Source organism: Sorex fumeus, unplaced genomic scaffold, assembly GCF_029834395.1.
Source record: "Sorex fumeus unplaced genomic scaffold, SorFum_2.1 ptg000063l, whole genome shotgun sequence".
In the NCBI taxonomy this organism is placed as follows: Eukaryota; Metazoa; Chordata; class Mammalia; order Eulipotyphla; family Soricidae; genus Sorex; species Sorex fumeus.
In genome coordinates, this window is record NW_026606120.1 from 4,892,210 (window position 1) to 4,911,429 (window position 19,220).

General features: G+C 48.7%; 1 pseudogene; it reads right to left on the minus strand.

Moving 5' to 3' along the window:
- Positions 1 to 913: 913 nt before the first annotated feature.
- On the minus strand, positions 914 to 18,269 carry LOC130036046 (class I histocompatibility antigen, Gogo-B*0201 alpha chain-like; annotated as a pseudogene).
- Positions 18,270 to 19,220: the final 951 nt, after the last annotated feature.

Consider the following 19,220-nt stretch of genomic DNA (forward strand, 5'->3'; position numbering starts at 1 on the left):
AGATAAGACTGAGGAGCAGACCCAGGTCTGAGCCTAGACTGACCAGCACAGAAGCCCTCGCTGCCCAGAGTCCTAGGACAAGGATGAGGCCAGGTGTGACCTGAGTCCCTGTGAGCAAGGGCCTGTGGGAGAAGGTGCTACTGAGGGACGAGAGCAAGGAGCAGGAGAAATGACCCAGACAGCTGTGTGAGCATGTTAAAACCCAGAAGGACTGAGAAAAGGGCTGGGCACAGACTCAGTTCCTGCCCCCACACCCCCGCCGCTCCCCATAGCCTCTCCTGTCACACATGGGACAGACTCAAAGCAGAAAACACATGGAAGGTCTCAGGATTGCCATTTATACCCTCTCATATTTCCTATTTTCATAAAGGGATTTCCTTTATTAACCACTCAATCCCACAAAAAAGGTATTAGAAAAGTGCAAATAAGACGCTTCTTTCAATAAAAAAGAAACATTACATTTATTTATTTTTATTTTTTAGAAATCACCGTGAGACACAGTTACAGACTTACAAACTTTTGTGATTACATTCCAGTCATTCAATGATCGAGTACCCATCCCTACATCAGTGCCCATTCTCCACCACCAATGTTCCATGTTCCCAGTATCCCTCCCTCCACCCCCCCCCCCCCCCCGCCTCTGTGGCAGGCACATTCTCTTTTACTCATAGAGAAACATTATTCAGGAAAACAAGAAGCTAACACAGATAGAGATGGCCAAGTTGCATCTCTGCTGACACAGCCCAGAGAATAAGGTCAGTGTGGGGAGGGCCTGGTGGGCAGGGGTAGGCCAGTCTCCCCCCTCACAGTATGTGACAAGACAAAAGACACACTCAGGTCCCAGGGAGCAAAGAGAATAAGAAGTTTTTGAGTCACAACATTGGATATGAGGAAACCCAGCAGGGAAGCTGTCTTACACTGTGAGAGAAAAGAATGAAGAGACTCAGGTGATTCACAGAAGTGGTGACATCTTGAGAAAACTCCCAGAATCCCTCTCAAAGAACCCCCAAACCCAATCCCGTCCCCTCTGCCCAAACCCTCATTTTAAGTGTTCATGAGAGACTCACCATAGTCCTGGGAACTGTCACTGTCTGGGAGGAACAAACAGGACAAGGTCAGAGCCCCAGAGGATGGAACTAGAGGGGGAATTAGGTGGGCTCTAGTCTCTATCCAGAGCTCCAAGGTCCCAGCCCTGCCCACACTTACTTGCAGTCTGAGTGTACTTTCCTCCTTTCTCACCTTGGTAAGGAACCAACCAGTGAAGGTTGGGGAGAGCACTGGGTCCTGAGGCCACAGAGTAGCTCTCTAGGACCCGACCCCAGGGAAGCATCAGAAATCTGAAGACTGAGGGCAGGACCAGGAAACATGTGATAAGGAGACGCTCATGGAACAACCAGCCCCTCCTAGCGGTCTGTGCTCAGCAAGGACAGTCCCTGTGACCTGGGACCCTGGCAACCAGGTTCATCCCCAGCTTATGGAGGTGAAAATGTCCTTTCATGAGCAAACCTGAAGCGGCACACACAGGGGAAGGGTGAGCAACCGCACAGGGGCGGGTGGTGCTCCCACTAATGAGGCAGGAAAACTAATAAAAGACAGGATACCTCCAAAGTGGGGCAAGAAAGCTCAGACCACCTCAATCCTACCTGAACACTTCTACCTGTAGATCATAGGTTCTCCCATACATCTAGCGATCGCAGCTAAGGGGGTAATCACACCAAGAGTGATGCTCACAGTGAGGGTGCCAAATGCAGATGGGGCTCTGATAAGGAAGGAAGGAGAGGGCATGATTCCCAGCATTGGCCCAGATCCTTCACAGTTCTCCAGAAGGGCATCTCTCCTGATTCCCCTTCTGGAGAGCAGACTCTGCCCATCCCCATCCTTACCCCATCTCAGGGTGACAGGTTCTGGCAGCCCCTGGTGCTGCACACAGCAAGTGTATCTCTGCTCCTCTCCAGAAGGCACCACCACAGCCGCCCACTTCTGGAAAATTCCATCTCCTGAAGGCCTGGTATCCACCAGCTCTGTGTCCTGGGTCAGGTCTTCCCCATCACGCTGCCGGGTCAGGGTGATCTCGGCAGGGTAGAAGCCTAGGGCCCAGCACCTCAAAGTGACTTCATGGTCAGAGAAGGGGTGGTTGGTTATGTGTGTTCTGGGTGGTTCTGAGGAGAAAGAATGAGAAAACTCACACTGTGGGTCGCTTTAAGGTTGAGGATAAATAGAATAATTGGTTTGGAACAGGAGGCAAACATCCAACACAAGTCTCCTGACTCAGGAGACTGGGATAAAATCCTATTATTGGAAAATTCTAGACTAGAGTGTCGGTAGGCGGTTAGGGTCTCTCAGGACACACTGACTGTGGTCCTGCCCTGGGTGGAGGGTGAGTTACTGAGAGATGGAGGAGTCAGAGCTAAGATCTGAGTAAGCTCAAAGATGACTGCGAAGTCATATTTGTTATTGTAGAGAGGGTCTCCCCTTCTTCATGCACATTGGAGGCCTTCAAGGTCCTGTGGACACAGGGTGGGCCTGAGGGAAGGGCGAGTTCCTCTGGAACTTGATCACTTGATCATTTGATCACTTGACTTCCCATTAATCATCGATTTGCTCGAGCGGGCGCCAGTAACGTCTCCATTCATCCCTGTCGCGTGCTAGTGTAGCCCAATGGTGTCTGTTCGTTCTAGGAATACGAAGAGCTTCAAACTGATCGTTCATGATCTTGATGAAGAAGTCTGACCATATGGTAGGTGGGCGGCCACGCGGTCTTTTGACATCCGGTGGAATCCAGTCAGTAACAGCTCTAGTCCAGCAGTCATCTTTAAATCTCATTACATGACCAACCCTTCTGATTTTTGACACCTTGGCAAATGAGACAGCGTCCCTGATTCTTGATCGTCGACGGAGGTCAGAACTCCGAATTCTTTCTCTCATTTGAGTGAAACGTGATATTCCAAGTATAGCTCTTTCAATTCCTCTTTGGGAGACCTGAATAGCGTTCTCATCCTGTTTGCGTAGGGCCCAGGTCTCTGAGGCATATGTTAATGCAGGAAGAACAGTGGAATCAAAGAGATGTGCCTGGAGCCGGAGGTTCTTCGTCCTCTTAGCTATTTCTTCGACGCTCTTGAAGGTGTTCCAAGCCGCTCTCTTCCTCCTGCATAGCTCGGGTGCCAGGTCGTTTGTCATGTTGATTTCTCGACCTAGGTACACATAGCTGTTGCATTTGGAGATGGTTGTTCCATTGAGAGCGAATGGGGCATCAGGAACGAGGCTGTTTCTCATAAACATTGTCTTCGTAAGATTCAGCTGTAGTCCTACCTTTCCACACTCACGGTCGAAGTCGGCCAGCTTTTGTGCCGCTTGGTTAATGTTTAGTGTTATTAAAACAATGTCATCAGCAAAGCAGAGGTGGTGTAGTTGCCGACCGTCTATCTTCACTCCCATTCCTTCCCATTCCAGTCATCGCATGATGTTCTCGAGGGTGGCACTGAAGAGTTTCGGTGAAATGGTATCACCTTGCTGAACCCCTCTCTTGACATCAATGAGTACTTCTTTGTAGAATGGTGAGATCCTGGTAGTGAATCCGCAATACAGCTCACGGAGGATCCTGATGTATTGGGCTTGAATGCCCTGATTGGCTAGGGCTTCAATGACCACTTCTGTCTCAACAGAATCAAAGGCCTTCTTTAAATCAATGAACATTAGACAGAGCGGCATCTTGAACTCCCAAGAAACCTCAATGAGCTTGGTTATCATGTGGATATGGTTGATGGTGCTGAATCCTTTGCGGAACCCGGCTTGCTCGCATGGTTGTCCTTCATCTAGTGTTCTGCCAATCCTATTCAGGATGACTCGAGTGAACAACTTGTAGATGTCAGACAATAGGCAGATTGGATGATAGTTACCAATGTCGTGGATGTCTCCCTTCTTGTACAGCAGTACAGTGCTGCTGGTTTTCCATTGGGACGGAACCTTGCCTTCAGACAGGTAGCATGTGAAGAGCCGAGCCAGCATATTGATGAGTACTGACAGCAGGTTCTTCAGGTGTTCAGGTCTGACCTTGACTGGGCCGGGTGCTGTTCATTTCTTTACTGACGAAATGGTGGGTGTTATGAATACTTTTCCCGGCTTCTGCCGCATCTACCAGCACTTCTGCTCTTCTCTCTTTGAGGTCTTCCTTGATCGCATCTCTGCACTACTTTGCGAGCTTGGACGTTCGCTTGCGGTTGCCTGAGGCATGCACCAAACCACGTTGGCGAATAAGCTCAAGAGTTTTCGAAGACAAGCTTTTTTTGTGGCTACCTCTCTCTTGGCGTTCCTCGCACATTCATGGAGGTGCTGAACCAGTCGATCGTATTCCTCGTCAATGTTGTCAACAGTGGCATCTTCCCATGTTGCCGCAATAGTGCCAAAGAGCTCCCAGTTGGTGGTCGTTCTGGGAGTTCTCTTTTTAAACTTTGCAGCCCTTTCTCCCTGCTCTGTAAAGTAGAATTTTGCACAAAGGAGACGGTGGTCCAATCCCATTTGGAATTTTGGGACAACAGCGACATCAGTCAGGCAAAATCGTCGATTGAATATGATGTGGTCTATTTCGTTGTGGAATCTTCCACCAGGACACTCCCATGTCCAACATTTAGATTCGGCCTTCTGGAACTGTGAGTTACCATGGATGGTCTTGGTTGACATGATGAACTCAGACAGTCTCTCACCCTGTTCGTTCCATTCTAGGCCATGGGTCCCAATGTGAAGTTCTTTGGCTGATCTTCTCAGTCCTATCTTGGCATTAAAATCACCCACAATGATCTTGTAGAAGGTGTGGTCTTCTTTATAGAACTTCTCCAGCTCCATGTAGAACTTCTCAATTTCTCCTTCATCATAATTAGATGTTGGTGTGTAGACAACGAAGATAGAAACTGCCAGCAGTGAGCCACATCTATTCAAATGTAAACATCCGATTCAGGTTGTTAGGCATTCGAATGAATCAATGCTCATGGCCAAGTTTTTGTTGACAAGGACACCGACGCCTCCGACACCTCTTTTATCGCATGTTCCGAGGAACCATTCTTCTCCAGTGTCGAAAACAGCATGATGAGATTGGTGCCTTGTCTCAGTCAGACCAATGATGTCGTACTTGATCTTTCGTGCTTGTACTATCAGGTCCTTGATGGCTGCATCTGATGCTAGCATACGTGCACTTAAAGTACAGACAATCATTTTTGTATTCCTTCATTGTGGCAGCCTAGTTCGGCCTTGAGATTTTATCGGCCTCTCCTTTCTCATCCTTCTCAATGCTGCCATATTGGTGAAGACTTCAGGGTCAGGGGAATGAAACCCATTGTAATTACTGGTTTTGGCATATCGAATACACAACGGATAGCTTGCGAGGCTCTGCCTTGCGGGCGGAATACTCTCGGTAGCTTGCCAGGCTTTCCAAGAGGGATAGAGGCTTTTGGGGAGACCTCTAATCGCCCTTGTAGGTGTTACCATATTTGAACCCTATCAAATATGGTAGGGCAATTCCGGAAGATGGGTATTTAATGTCTTATAATGTGTCGCGTGTCCGCAGGGTGGGCCTGAGTGAAGGGCGAGTCTCTCTGGAACAGAACATGGAAACCAGGCGGGTTTGTCCCTCTCCTGACTGAAGGGGTGCTGTTCTGACAATGAACCCAGCTATCTTTCCCCTTGTGGGGAGTCGCCATACCCCACCCCCAGGGAAAGTCGGGGGTCCTCACCACTGGGGACTCAGTACCTGCTCACAAGAGAGTGTCCTTCCTGTCCTGCAGGTATCTGCAGAGCCACTGCACGCACGCACTCCCCCTCCAGGTAGTACCTGTAATGATCAGCTACACCTGCCTGCTCCCACTTGCATTGGGTTTGCCAAGCCTGCATGCCCCCCCCCCCCCCCCCCCCCCCCGCTGCCCGCCATCCAGGAGCGCAGGTCCTCCTTCAGGGCGATGTAGTAGGAGTAGGAGTATTGGCTGTACCTGCGCAGGAGGAGTTCGTCGTATCCCACATCGCAGCAGTACATCAGCTGCAGGGTGTGAGAGTCTGACCCCGCCCCGCACAGATTAACCCCGAACCGAGAAAAAAACCCGGCGGCGGCGGTCCCCCGGTCCTCTTGGTCAAGGATCCGGGGCTGGTCCCTCAGCCTCGGGGACGCTCGGACCCGCCTCGTGGCGACCCGTCCCATCCCTGCTCGCTCTGGTTGTGGTAGCAGCGCAGGTTGCTCAGGCTCCGCGTCTGCCCATCCCAGTTCAGGTCCCTCCTGCTCCGCCCACAGCGCCCGCGGCTCCATCCTCCCACTAGCTGGAGTGGCTCTGACTTCGAGTCGCTGTCTAAGCGCAAGAACTCGTGTTGTCCACGTAGCCGACCGTGATGAAGCGGGGCTCCCCGCGTTTGGGCAGGGACATGGTGGTGTAGAAATACCGCAGGGAGTGGGGACCTGGGGGAGCGGAAGGGGTGAGACCGGGCCCGGCCCGCCGTCCCGCACGCCCCGGGGCCAGGGTGATAGGGGGAAGAGAAACGGGAAAGGGGGAGAGGGACCGAGAAGCGGGAGACTTACAGACGCAGTCCCCACCCTCCTCCTCGTAACGAACTCCCCTCCTACCAGCAGTCACCCGCCCGGGTCTGGGTCAGGGCCAGGCCCCACAAGAGCAGCAGCAGAAGGGTTCGCAGCTCCCACATGTGGTGGGAACCAGGGAGTCTGACTCCTTGAAGGGCCCCACCTGGAGCCAAGCAGACCAAGCAGACGCTGATTGACTTCTCTACACAGTGTCGCTCAATGGGAGTGAAGATTTGTGACGCTTCACTAGTATCTGTGCAGGAGGCACTGACATAGAGGGAGAAGCGAAACTCTGGGGAGACCAGGAATCACAGCCCTCAGTTCCCGCCCCCAACACCTCCTTGGGGATCAAGACACTGGGAGCCACACCTGGGACTTGAGACTTCACCCTCTCGTGCTGCTCATGCAACTGATCTTTGTCACACTGTCTCCTCCTGTCCAGGGCTGAGACTCAATCAGTGATTTTCTATGGTTTTTCATTTCAGGATCTAGCTACAGTCTTACAAGTTAGTGAGGACCCCAGAGATGCTTCTGTGCGTGTGGGTTATGCCTGTCAGTGTTGGTGCCAGGAATCTGAGTAAAAGACACATTATTGTTGGTTTTGTTTTGGGCTTTTAGGCATACCCGGGGGTGCTCAGGAGTTATTCCTGGCTCTGTGCTCAGGGGTCTCTCCTGGCAGGTTCGTGAGACCACATATGGTACTAGGGATCAAACCCGAGTTGACCACATGCAAGCCAAGCACTTTACCTTCTCTACTATATCTCTTGCAGAGTTAAAGACTTAAAATTACTCCAACTGGAATAATAACAACAAATTAATGTGAACAGGGAGACTTCTTTTTGGGGGAAAGGGGTCACACCCAGTGATGCTCACTGGCTCTGCACTCAGCAATTACTTCTGACAGTGCTCAGGGGAACATTTTGGATGCAGGCAATAGAACTCATTTCAGGCACATGCAAGGCAAGCACCTTATCTGCTATACTATCTCTCTAGCAATCAGAAAGTCTCCTTTAGGGGCTGGAGCGATAGCACAGTGGGTAGGGCGTTTGCCTTGCACGTGGCCGACCCGTGTTTGATTCCCAGCATCCCATATGGTCCCCTGAGTACCACCAGGAGTAACTCCTGAGTGCAGAGCCAGGAATAACCCCTGTGCATCGACGGGCATGACCCAAAAAGCAAGAAAAAAAAGTCTTTTTTAGAAAAAAAAGATAGGATTTTTCCAGGGACCAACCCTGACTAAGCAGGTCTGAACTAGTGACTTCAGGAGGATTAAGAAAAGAGAAATAGGAGAGTTAAGGTATGGTGGCAGGGAGCTAATAACCTGGTGGACTGAGAGCCCCAACTGTCCTCCATGATTAATATTTATTGCTTAGAATCTATAATCATCAGGAGGACAACATTCTTTGGAAAAATGCCTAACCACTTTCATCTATGCAAGATAGACTTTTACACATCCAGAGGTGTCTCTGGGATCTCACTCACTTGTAGGACTGTAGCTAGATGGGTTTATGGTGCCCCCTGGAGGTCAATCTGTGCCTGTGAGGCGAGTGCATCAGCAGCCTGATGGCGGCTTCAGATTTCCAGATACCCCAAAATTGCTGCTGTGCCTTTGGTCAGACTCTAAAAACTCGGGGCAAAGTTTACCAAGAAAGTAAATGGCCAAAAGTTAGGTATGTGGGAGACACACCCACAAACCACTTATGGCTCCGCTATATAATTGGAGGCAAGGCCTCTCTGGTTCCCAATTGAACTGCTTAATGGCCATGATCCCAGAGACTCAGAGACAAATCTCGGAATTCAGCGGCTTTTGGCAGAAAGGTGTCCGGTCCCCTCAATGGTCTAGTGGCACCGGACCATCCCTAGGGGGAAAGGGTATTGTCCCACTGCCTGTTCCCTCTTGGCGGCTCAGTGGCCACCATCTACCAGAGTCCATGGGACAGTCAGGCTTGGCCCCACCATGACAAGACATGCAGGGCCTCATGGGATGGGGGTGGAGCTGGCCCTTTCCTCCCTGCCCCAATGAGACCTCGAGTTGCCCACCGCCCACAGGTGGCCTCTCTGGCTCCTGATCAAGCTGCTTAATGGACATGATCCCAGATATTCAGGAACAAATCTCGGAACCCAGCAGGTTTTGGCAGAAATCCCTCCAGACTTAATTGTTAAAATTTCGGAATTTCAAAATCATATGTTATTTATAACCAGCAATAGAAAACAAATTGTCTACTGTTTCCTTTTCGGCAGATCTGAGTGTTGAGGTAAAATCCCAAATAACAATGGTGGGTCTGTTGTCGAAATATTGAATGTAATCAAAGTAGAGAGAGAGTAATGTAGAAATCATCTGCCCCACAGGTAGGGGGAGGGTGTGGAATGGTGGGTATACTGGGGCTTTTGGTGGTGGAAAATGGGCACTGGTGAAGGTGCGGGTGTTTCATTGTATGACCAAGACTTAAACCCGAAAGCTTTGCAACTGCTCTCATGGTGATTCAATAAATAAAATTATAAAAAAAAAGGGGGGGGGGAGACTATAGCTAGATCCTGAAATGAAAACCACAGGAAATCACTGATTTAGTCTTCAGCCCTGGACATGGTGAGACAGTGTGACAGAGATCAGATGAAGGAGCAAGGGGGCAGGGCAAAGTCCCAAGTCCCAAGGGTCTTAAGTTTATGGGAACAAACATCTTTGTAATGGGCTTTCTCGAAGTTTCTTTTAGAAGAGGAAGCAGAGATAGAGCAGATATAGGTACCCTGCCTCCTCTGGAGCAACAATCTGCCTCTAGCACCAGCATTACTGGTTGAAAAGTTCTCTTAAGGACCTATCTTGTCCATCTCCTTATTTATTTATCTAGTCCCCAACAGTTTTATTTTTCTAGCATGGAAATGGACCAGTTCTTCAAGTAATCTTGAAAAGAATTCCAAGCTGCTAAATCTTCCATGCAGACAAGTCAAGGTTGAGCTCTGGGGGTCTCCTCAGAATGGGGGTGAACAAATTCCTCCAAACACCCCGGTCACCCTCCCATGCCCAGCAGCCCCCACGCACACTCAAAATTTTCAGGCATAGAAATGACCCAGCTCCACAACTGAACTTTACAAAGCTTCCAAGTCACTAAATGGTCCCAGCTCCTGGAGTGACTCCTCCAAACTTCATAGTAATGACAGCCCAGTAGGAACACAGCAGAATTGGGAAAGTTGCACAGAAGCCCACAATGGAGGAATCGAACCTGAGTCAGCCGCCTGCAAAGCAAATGCCCTACCTGGTGAGAAAGAACAATGATCATATATTGACTTCTATTGACCAGTTTTCTGAGAATTCCTTGTTTTGAAAAGCAATATAAAGCCAAGTATTTGTTTCCTGCTAAGGGGGCAGACTTGGGGAAGGGGAAATGCCAGTGTGTGCAACCAAAATAATGAGCAGTGCAGCCAAGTGTGCTGACTTCATGGTTAACATGTGCAAACTCAGAGTGCCAGAGCATGAGTGCAACCTCAGAGAGCCAGCATGCCTGTGCACCTCCAAGAGCTAGCACGTATGTGCCATACCATTCACCTCAGTAAAACTGTCAATTCAAAGGGAATTACTATGCAGGAATACTTTTATGTTTTAGCATGTGTTATAACAAGAAATATGAAAGAAACTATTTTGTGCTGCTACGTGGGCATGCTTAAGGGGTGAGTGGGAAACTGGGGACTTTGGTGGAAAGAAGGTTACACTGGTGGTAGAATTTGTGTTAAACAACTGTTTTGAAACAACTATATTGAAACAACTGTATGATGAAAAACTTTGTAAATCATGGTGCTTAAATAAGTTTCAAAAAATAGAAATTATTCCGAGGCTTAATTGGTACACGGAACCAAATTCAATCTGACACTGCATGGTCCTCAGAGCAACTCCAGGTGTGGCACTGAAGCTCTCTCAGAGACCTCCTGAGCACTGCTTTGGAGTCTCCCCCCCATTAGAAGGAAAAGGGGAAAAATGTTTCCAACAATAAATGGTGCTGTGAAAGAGTACATCCTTTACCTTTTACATTTTTCAAGTGTTATCTTCTCTGTCTCATGAGAAAATAGCTGGATTTTTTTTCTCCTGCTTTTAATCTATTGTGCTGTTTGATGTATCTGGAAAGAAAATTAAACTTTGTACAAATACATAGGAATAATATTTTTTTTTTTTACAATCAGCAAGCAGGTAGTTTATTGAGCTGGCTAGCCAGGGTCAAGCCGTTAGGCAAGACCCCGAACTTCTTCAAAGGGGATCTTTTTTTTTCCCCCTTTTTTTATTAGTGAAACACCATGAGGTACAGTTGTAGATTTACAAAGGAATAATATTTTTAACAATTGTGACAGATAATTGTGAACAGTCAGCTTGAATAACAATGAGAGAGTCACTTAAAGGGAAAACATTGTTTGTCTCAGGAAATAGGGTACATGAATATTGGGGACCTCAAACTTGTAGAAGTATTGGACTTTTGAATCTACATTTTTTATTTGATAAAAATAAAACATCAGTTTGGAAAATGAGATATGAACTCAAAACTGCTGATGTTGAGGAGAATTAAAGGGTTGACATGGTCACCGAGATCCAGGCTCCCATGGGTGAACCCTAGGCTTCATCCGGGAACCCAGTATGGGAGACTTGTGACAGCAAGTAGAAGACATGGGACTGATATTGGGATATCTTAGAAGCTTTTATTTAGACTTATTTAGCATCTTTTTCAGGCCCCAGTCCTGTGCAAGCAGAGGGGGACTTTAGACAGAGCAGGACCATTGCTGTCCTGCCCCTCACTGGGGCAAAAGAGCATCCAGGTCCTGATGTGGAGAGTGGGAAGATGATGAAACTGTTCTCTTCTGAAACCCTGTTTATTCTGGGTAAAAGTGCTATAGGGACCAGATAACTAAATAAATAAATGTGCTATAGGGATAGTGGGTAAGGGGCTTACCTTGCATACTATTTACCATGGTTTTATCTCTGACACTCTATGTAGTCACCTGAGCAGTGACTGGACTAATCCTTAAGCACAGCCAGGTGAAGCCTCAAAACCAAAAAAGTAAATACAAAGTGAAATGAACGCATCTGCTGAGTATGGGGATAGGGAAGGAGCTTACTGATTGGCACAGGGAGGAGGAAGTGGGACTCAGTTCTCAAGAAGTGGGAGAGTGAACTGACAGGAAAATGGTATGTGGGAGAGCAGGGCTGGACTCTGCTGAGCTTAGAGACCCACATGGGGCAGCAGGAGAGGACAGGTAACAGACTAGAGGAAAAAGTGACAAAGTATCCACAGATGTGGCGTGCAATAACTGTTACTAAGGACTCATAGACCTTCCCCCCATATCTCATTATCTGGATGGTGTTATCTGTCAAGCTCATGTAGAATCTCTCCCTTTATTCCTGTCTACACATTTGTGGGGTGGGTATTTACAGCCTTCTGTGCTTGGGGGCTGCACCAGCCTCTGTACTTGGGGGAATGCTCCCACGGAGGACCTCGCAGTCTGGGTGAGCCTGGACTTCCTGCACACACAGCCTGCTCCCCAGGCCTTTATGCTAAGGTATCTTACTGGTCCCTGGGAATTGTTCACTATCTTGTAAGGTCTGATGATTTTAACTAGGTGGTTTAAAAGATCTTTTATTGAGGATTTTTTTCTGAACCTTTCCTTTCCTTTGTTGTCACTGCTGTTGGTGCCTTTACTACTGCTCATACACTCGGTTGAGGTGCTTGCTGGGATCATACACTTGTTTGATGTGCTCACATGCTTTTTAGTTGTGGTCCTTGGGGAGATACTATAATTTAGTTATGGAGTTCCTGCACACTAGGTATTGTGTCAGAGACAGAACCCTGGCTTTTTTGTGGTCTGGAATCACACAAGACGGTGTCATCAGAATCACACAAGGCATGTGAGATGGTTCCAGGGGTCAAACTCATGCTCTCATATCTACAGGGCAGGCAGCCTACACTGAGCAACATTCCCAGGCCCCAAAATGTCTACACTGAGCAATATCCCAGACATTCAATCTAGCCTCCTCTTCTAAACTGAAAAGCTAAGCTAGTTCTGTGAGGTCAGGGATAAAGCTCAGCAGTAGACCATGTACCTTCTGTGTACTGAGGCAAGAGTCCATCATGGCACTGCAAAACAAGTAAATAAGTTTACATAGAAATTCATAGAAATTCCTTCAAAGAAACTGTATGGGAAAGAGGACAAGGAAAATGTGTATGCGTTTAGAGTTGGTTGGGGAATGGAGAGAATTGACTTAATTAACATAAAAGTAACAGAAGGACATGGTGAATAGTATTGTTAGAACCGAAGTACAGCCATTTTTGGCATGAACCAAAGTGTAGCCATTTTAGTTCTTAGTAGGCATCTTGCTATTCTGTATGATTATGTAACCGGCAGCAGAATTGGGTATGAACCAGAGACCACATCTTGGGAAAGGAAACAGAACGAACAAAATTTACAGTGCTTGCAGAGAGTGCCAGCCAATCAGTAATCTAGTGGTTGACCAGACATGGAAAGAATAGAGCAAAGGGGCACCTACAGGTGGCACTAACCAATCAGCTTACATGTCAGTTAGGGAGAAAGAGCAATGTGGTTTTAGGGTGCTTAAACCTTTTCCCATATTTGGAGGGGGTCACACGCCGACTGTTTCTCTATGGGGTATGACCCTGACTGGTCAGTCTGTAACTCTCTCTCTCTTTTTCTCTCTCTCTCTCTTTCTGTCTCCCTCCCTCCCTCCCTCCCGCCCTCCCTCACTCCCTCCCTTCCTTCTCTCTCAGTCTTTAATAACTTCTCTCTCTTTCTCTCTCAGTCTGTAACAGCTCTCTTTAATAAAATCTTTGAATTCCTTACAGATGTCTTGTGTTAGAATCACAGACATTTGGGAGCTTTTCTGGGATTGAATAACAGCCCATGAGTGGAGAGAGAGAGTTGTGGAAAGCCTCTAAAGGTGATTCTGTCAGTCTGTTTGGGGTCCATTGGTCACTTTAATAGTACAGAATCTGGACACAGTACAGCTTGTAGAGACCGGGATATTAGGGGAACACCCCTACTGTCCACTGTCTTCCTCAAGATGGGGAAGAGTTAGGTTTTTTGGTTCTTCTTTTCTCTTGAACACTCTTGAATTGTCTTTTGTGACCTCTCTTCTTCCCACCAGAGGATGGTTTGTGGTGTAAAGTCTTGTATTGATGGTGTCTGTGTTAGTCTGTGTCATTTTACTCATGGGTAAGGAAAATTTGAAAGCGACTCTCACGCCCCTGGATTTGGTTCTAAAATGTTTTAAAGTTTATCAGTGTGTGGCTGCAAAACATGGTGATTTTGCCTAGACATTTGACCAACTTAGGCTCACAAAAACTTCTCCAGAATTTAGTTTGACGGCTTTATATTAACAAAAGCACTTTCTTGACCCATTTTTAACAAGCAGGAACAGGCTGGTCAGACTGAGAAATGGGGACAAGTTTCCACCTTTGGAGTACTGGCTTCAAGTGTGATCAAACAACATGTACATGACAAAACTTTGTTAAAAATATTGTAAACCACAAAATCTTAATCATTAATTTTTTTGTAGGAGTACTGCTATTTATTCAGCCACTGATTAGCTGATTGAATTGGGCATGAACTCCACTTTAATTTTTATTTTTTTATTTTTATATTTATTTATTGAATCACTGTGGGAAAAATTACTAAGGTTTCAGGTTTAAGTCTCGGTCATACAATGATCAAACACCTTTCCCTTCACCAGTACTCATTTTTCATCACCAAGAACCCCAGTATAATCCCCCTCCCACCCCTCCAGATGCCTGTGAGGCAGATGATTTCTACTTAACTCTTCTCTACATTGATTACATTCATTATTTCTACAAAAGATGCACGATTATTGTTTAGAATTTCCTCCCAAACAATCATAATTGCTGAAAAGGCATTGTGAAATATTTTGTCTTCTATAGCTGGTTATGAGAATCATATAATGTCATGCAGCCACGATTTTGGATTTCTGCAAAGAGCCAGATAATTACGAGATTGGTTTCTGTGTGTCTGGTGTTATGGCAGTGCCAGAGAGCCACTCGTGGGGGGTAACTTGTGACCTCAGTAGGGCGTGAAGGATGTGCTGGTACTGCCCCCCTTCCCATGAGACTGCAGTTGCCCCATCATCGCCCACTTATACCTGGTTTTCCAATAAGCTCTGAGGTGGTGGCCACCTTGCTGCCGTGGGGCAAAAAGGCGGAAGGGAGCAACACCCTTTCCCTCCTGGGGAGGCATGGCACCGTAGTTTAACGCATGGTCCATGCACCTTTCTGCTGCAAGCTTCCGGGCTCTGGACTAAGTCCTTTTGCCTCTGGAGCCATGGCTGTACCAGAGAGCCACTTGTGGGGGGCAACTTGTGACCTCGGTAGGGCGTGAAGGACGAGCCGGTACTGCCCTCCTTCCCATGAGACAGCAGTTGCCCTGTCACCGCCCACTCATACCTGGCTTTCCAATAAGCTCTGAGGTGGTGGCCACCTTGCTGCCGTGGGGCAAAAAGGCGGAAGGGAGCAACACCCTTTTCCTCCTGGGGAGGCATGGCACCGTAGTTTAACGCATGGTCCATGCACCTTTCTGCTGCAAGCTTCCGGGCTCTGGATTAAGTCCTTTTGCCTCTGGAGCCATGGACGTGCCAGAGAGCTGCTTGTGACACATATTCAGTTTTAATATTTGGCCTTTTCCTGTAGTTCCTGACACAGGGCTCTTGATACTTTATGAATTTGTTGATGGGAGGGGAATAGGAGAATTTTTATTCTAACGAGGCAACACTGGATGGATTCCTGACTAGAACCGGTCACTGGAAATCAAAGCAACAGAATAATGTGCACTGCCCCCAACTCCACTCTTGAAAATTTAGAACTGAACTCCATTCCATTAGCATCAAGTTCAGAGTGTTTCCAGTTAGTGATCCATACACTGGATGGTGATAAAACCCAATTCTGTGGTAACAGAAGCTCCTTTGCTTCTGCGGTTTATCACTTCTATCTCCTTATCAGGATCCACATTTGTACTCTTTATCATGCCATTACAACCTGGTAAGTATAAATATTTCCTTGAATTCTGTGAATCACTCTAGAAAATTGAACTTGAGGAAGTAACTGTAGCAATCAGATTTATTCCTGATTGGGTGTAAGCTCAGAAAACAATCTGGACTTGAGATTTGCATCTAAGACAGAGTGGCAGAGTCTCATGGATGAAGTCTTTTTATCTCTAGCAGATGGTGTCAGGATTGAGGCATATTGGATACCATGACCAGGAGCTGTGGCCGCTAGTGGGCATGTGGTGGGCACCACAGTGACTCCAGTGACACCACAAGCATAATTTGTGTCTCAACTGGGAGTACGCCCCAACCCCCAGCAAGCACTTGAGAAAGTCCCACCACCAGCCTCAAGGTGAGTGTCATAGCTAGAAATGTGCACGCACCAGTCATGCATGTGCACAGCCTCTGGTCATCACAGCATCACTGACAACAACAATGAAGAGAAGGAGAGGAAAAAAATTTACTAAGATAAAAATAACTAAAACATGCATTTCATAAATACAGGCATGATTAAGAGGGTATGGTGCCACCAGCAGGTCAATCTGTACCTGTGAGGTGAGTGTACAGATACCCCAAAATTGCTGCTGTGCCTTTGGCCAGACCCTAAAAACTTGGGGCAAAGTTTACCAAGAAAGTAAATGGCTAAAAGTTAGGTATGTGGGATACACACCCACAAACCAACTCCGGCTCAGCTATATAATTGGAGGCATGGCCTCTCTGGTTCCTGATCGAACTGCTTAATGGCCATGATCCCAAAGCTCATAAACCAAACATGATTGCCACTCAATGCCTCTCTTGCAAAACACAGTACCCAAAAGAAGAGAGAGAGAACAAGGGGGAATGACCTGCCACAGAGGCAGGGTGGGACGGGGGAGATGGGGGGTGGGGGGGATGCTGGGACCCGTGGTGGTGGATGATGGGCACTGGTGGAGGGATGGGTATTCGATCATTGTATAACTGAAACCCAAGCACAAAAATTTGTAAGCCTACAACTGTACCTCTTGGTATTTCACTAATAAAAATCTAAGGGGAAAAAAAAAGAAATAGGAGGCAAAAATCCAGACACAAGCTTGGCTGGGGAAACTGGATAAAATCCTATCCTTGGAAAGTTCCCAAACAGGGTTTGGGTAGGAGGTTAGGATCTCTCAGGAGACACTGATTCTGGTCCTGTCCTGGGTGGAGGTTGAGTGACTGAGAGAAGCAGGAGTCAAAGCTAAGATTCGAGAAAGTTCACAGATGGCTGTGGGATCCCAGGGAACCCACATTTGTTATTTCAGAGAAGGTCTCCGTCCCCCGCCCCCCCCACAGGGAACACCTGGAGTCCTTCATGGTCCTGTGGACACAGGGTGGGCCTGAGGGGAGGGCGAGTCTCTCTGGTACAGAACATGGAAACCAGGCGTGTCCATCCCTCTCCTGACTGAAAAAGGTGCCTGCTCAGACACTCTGTTCCTCCTTGAGGGGAGTCGCTCCCCACCTCCACCCCCAGGGAAGGTCAGGAGTCCTCACCACTCAGGTACTCAGTACCTGCATGCAGCAGCGTGTCCTTCCCGGTCTCCAGGTATCTGAGGAGCCAAAGCACGCAGATGTTCTCCAGGTAGTTTCTGAGATACTCTTCAGCACCCCCCAGCTCCCACTTGCGCTGGGTGATCCAAGCAGGCGTGCCCGCCGCTGCCGTCCAGGAGTTCAGGTCCTCGTTCAGGGCAATGTAGTCCGCGCCGTCATAGGAACATTGACGGTACCCGCGCAGGAGGAGCCCGTTGGACCCCGTCGCAGCCGTACATGCTCTGGTATGTGTGAGAGTCTGACCCCTCCCCCGCCCCCCCCCCCCCCCCGCACAGATTAATTTCGAACTGAAAACGAAACCGGGGCGCGAAGCCCGCAGCTCCTACGGGTCAAGCGTCCAGGGCAGGTCCTTCAGCCTCCGGGACGCTCGGACCCGCCTAGGGGTGACCTGGCCAGTCCCTGTGTTGGTTCGTCCCTGCCGGGCCGCGCTCACCCGCCTGGCTCTGGTTGTAGTAGCCGCGCAGATTGCTCAGGCCCACTCGGTAGCTCTTTGGTTGCGTTTGGCGACTCGCGTCTCCCACTCCCAGTACTCGGGTCCCTCCTGCTCCACCCACGGCGTCCGCGGCTCCATCCTCCGACTCGCGGAGTCGCTGTCGAAGCGCACGAACTCCGTGTCGTCCACGTACCCGACGGTGATGAAGCGGGGATCCCCGAGGCCGGGCGGGGAGATGGCAGTGTGGAAATACCGTAGGGAGTGGAGGCCTGGGCGAGGGGAAGGGGTGAGACCTGGCCCGACCCAACGCCCAACGCGCCCCGGATCCAGGGATATGGAGGGGGGAGGGAGGCAAGAGGAGAGGGAGACGGGAAAGGGGCGGAGGGACGGCAGGAGGAGTTGAAGGTTGTGGGGAACAAAGAGGAATATTTGGGGGGTATCCGGCAGGGAACGGAGATACTTCTTCTCTCCTTCTCGGGGGTCCTGAACATCAATGCCTGGCAGTCCCCACCCTTCCCCCCCTCCCCGCAGCGAACTTTCCACCTGACCCCGCACTCACCCGCTGGGTAAGAGCCAGGGGTCTGGGTAAGAGCCAGGGGCCCCAAGAGCAGCAGGAGGAGGGTTTGAGGATCCCACATGGTGAGAGCATCTGTAGATTCTGACTCAATTGCAGCCCTCATAAATTTATACCGAGAGTCAGATGGGCGCTGATTGGCTGGTCCAGACAGCGTCGCCCAATGGAAGTGTGAGCACTGGGTATGGGTCACGAGTACCCGGGCAGAAGGCGGAAGAGGGAGGAATGAAACTCTGGGGAGACTAGGCATGCCCAGGACTGAATCCTTCCCCCAGCACCACCCTGGAGAGACTGGGAGCCATACCTGGGACCTGGGACTTTGCCCTCTCACCTGCTCGCTTACCTGATCTTTGTCACACTGTCTCGTCGTGTCCAGGGCTGAGGCTGACTCAGCGATTTTCCAGGGTTTTTCATTTCAGTATCTCACTACAATCTTACAAGTATTTGAGGACCCCAGAGATGCTTCTGTGCATTCAGGTTATGCCTATCTGTTTGCCGTGCGAGGAATTTGAGTTAATGCCCCTTTATTGTTGGTGGTGATGATTTTGGTTTGTTTTTGGCTCTTGGCCACACCAGGCAGTGCTCAGGAATCACTCCTGGCAGGTTCATGGGACCCTATGTGGTGCCAAGGATCAAACCGGTATTGGCCACATGCAAGGCAAGTGCCTTACCTTTGTAATAGCTCTCCTGCAGAGTTAAAGCCTGAAAATAAATTCAACTGGAACAACATCAACAACAAATTAATACTAACAGGAAGTCTTTTTGGGGGGCAAGGGGTCACACCCAGTGATACTGTACTAAGGAATTACTCCTGATGCCTACTCAGGGTAACGTTTGGGATGCAAACAATAGAACCTGTTTCTGGCAAGGGGCAAGGCAAGCACCTTATCTGCTATACTATCCCACCAGCCCCTATAAAGTCTTTCAAAGGAAAATCATATTAGATTTTTGCTGGGGACAAGTCCTAGCTGAGCAGGCCTGAATCGGGGACACCATGAAGACTAAGAAAGAGACAGAAATGGGAGCAAGAAGGATGTGGTGAGGGGCTCACAGCCTG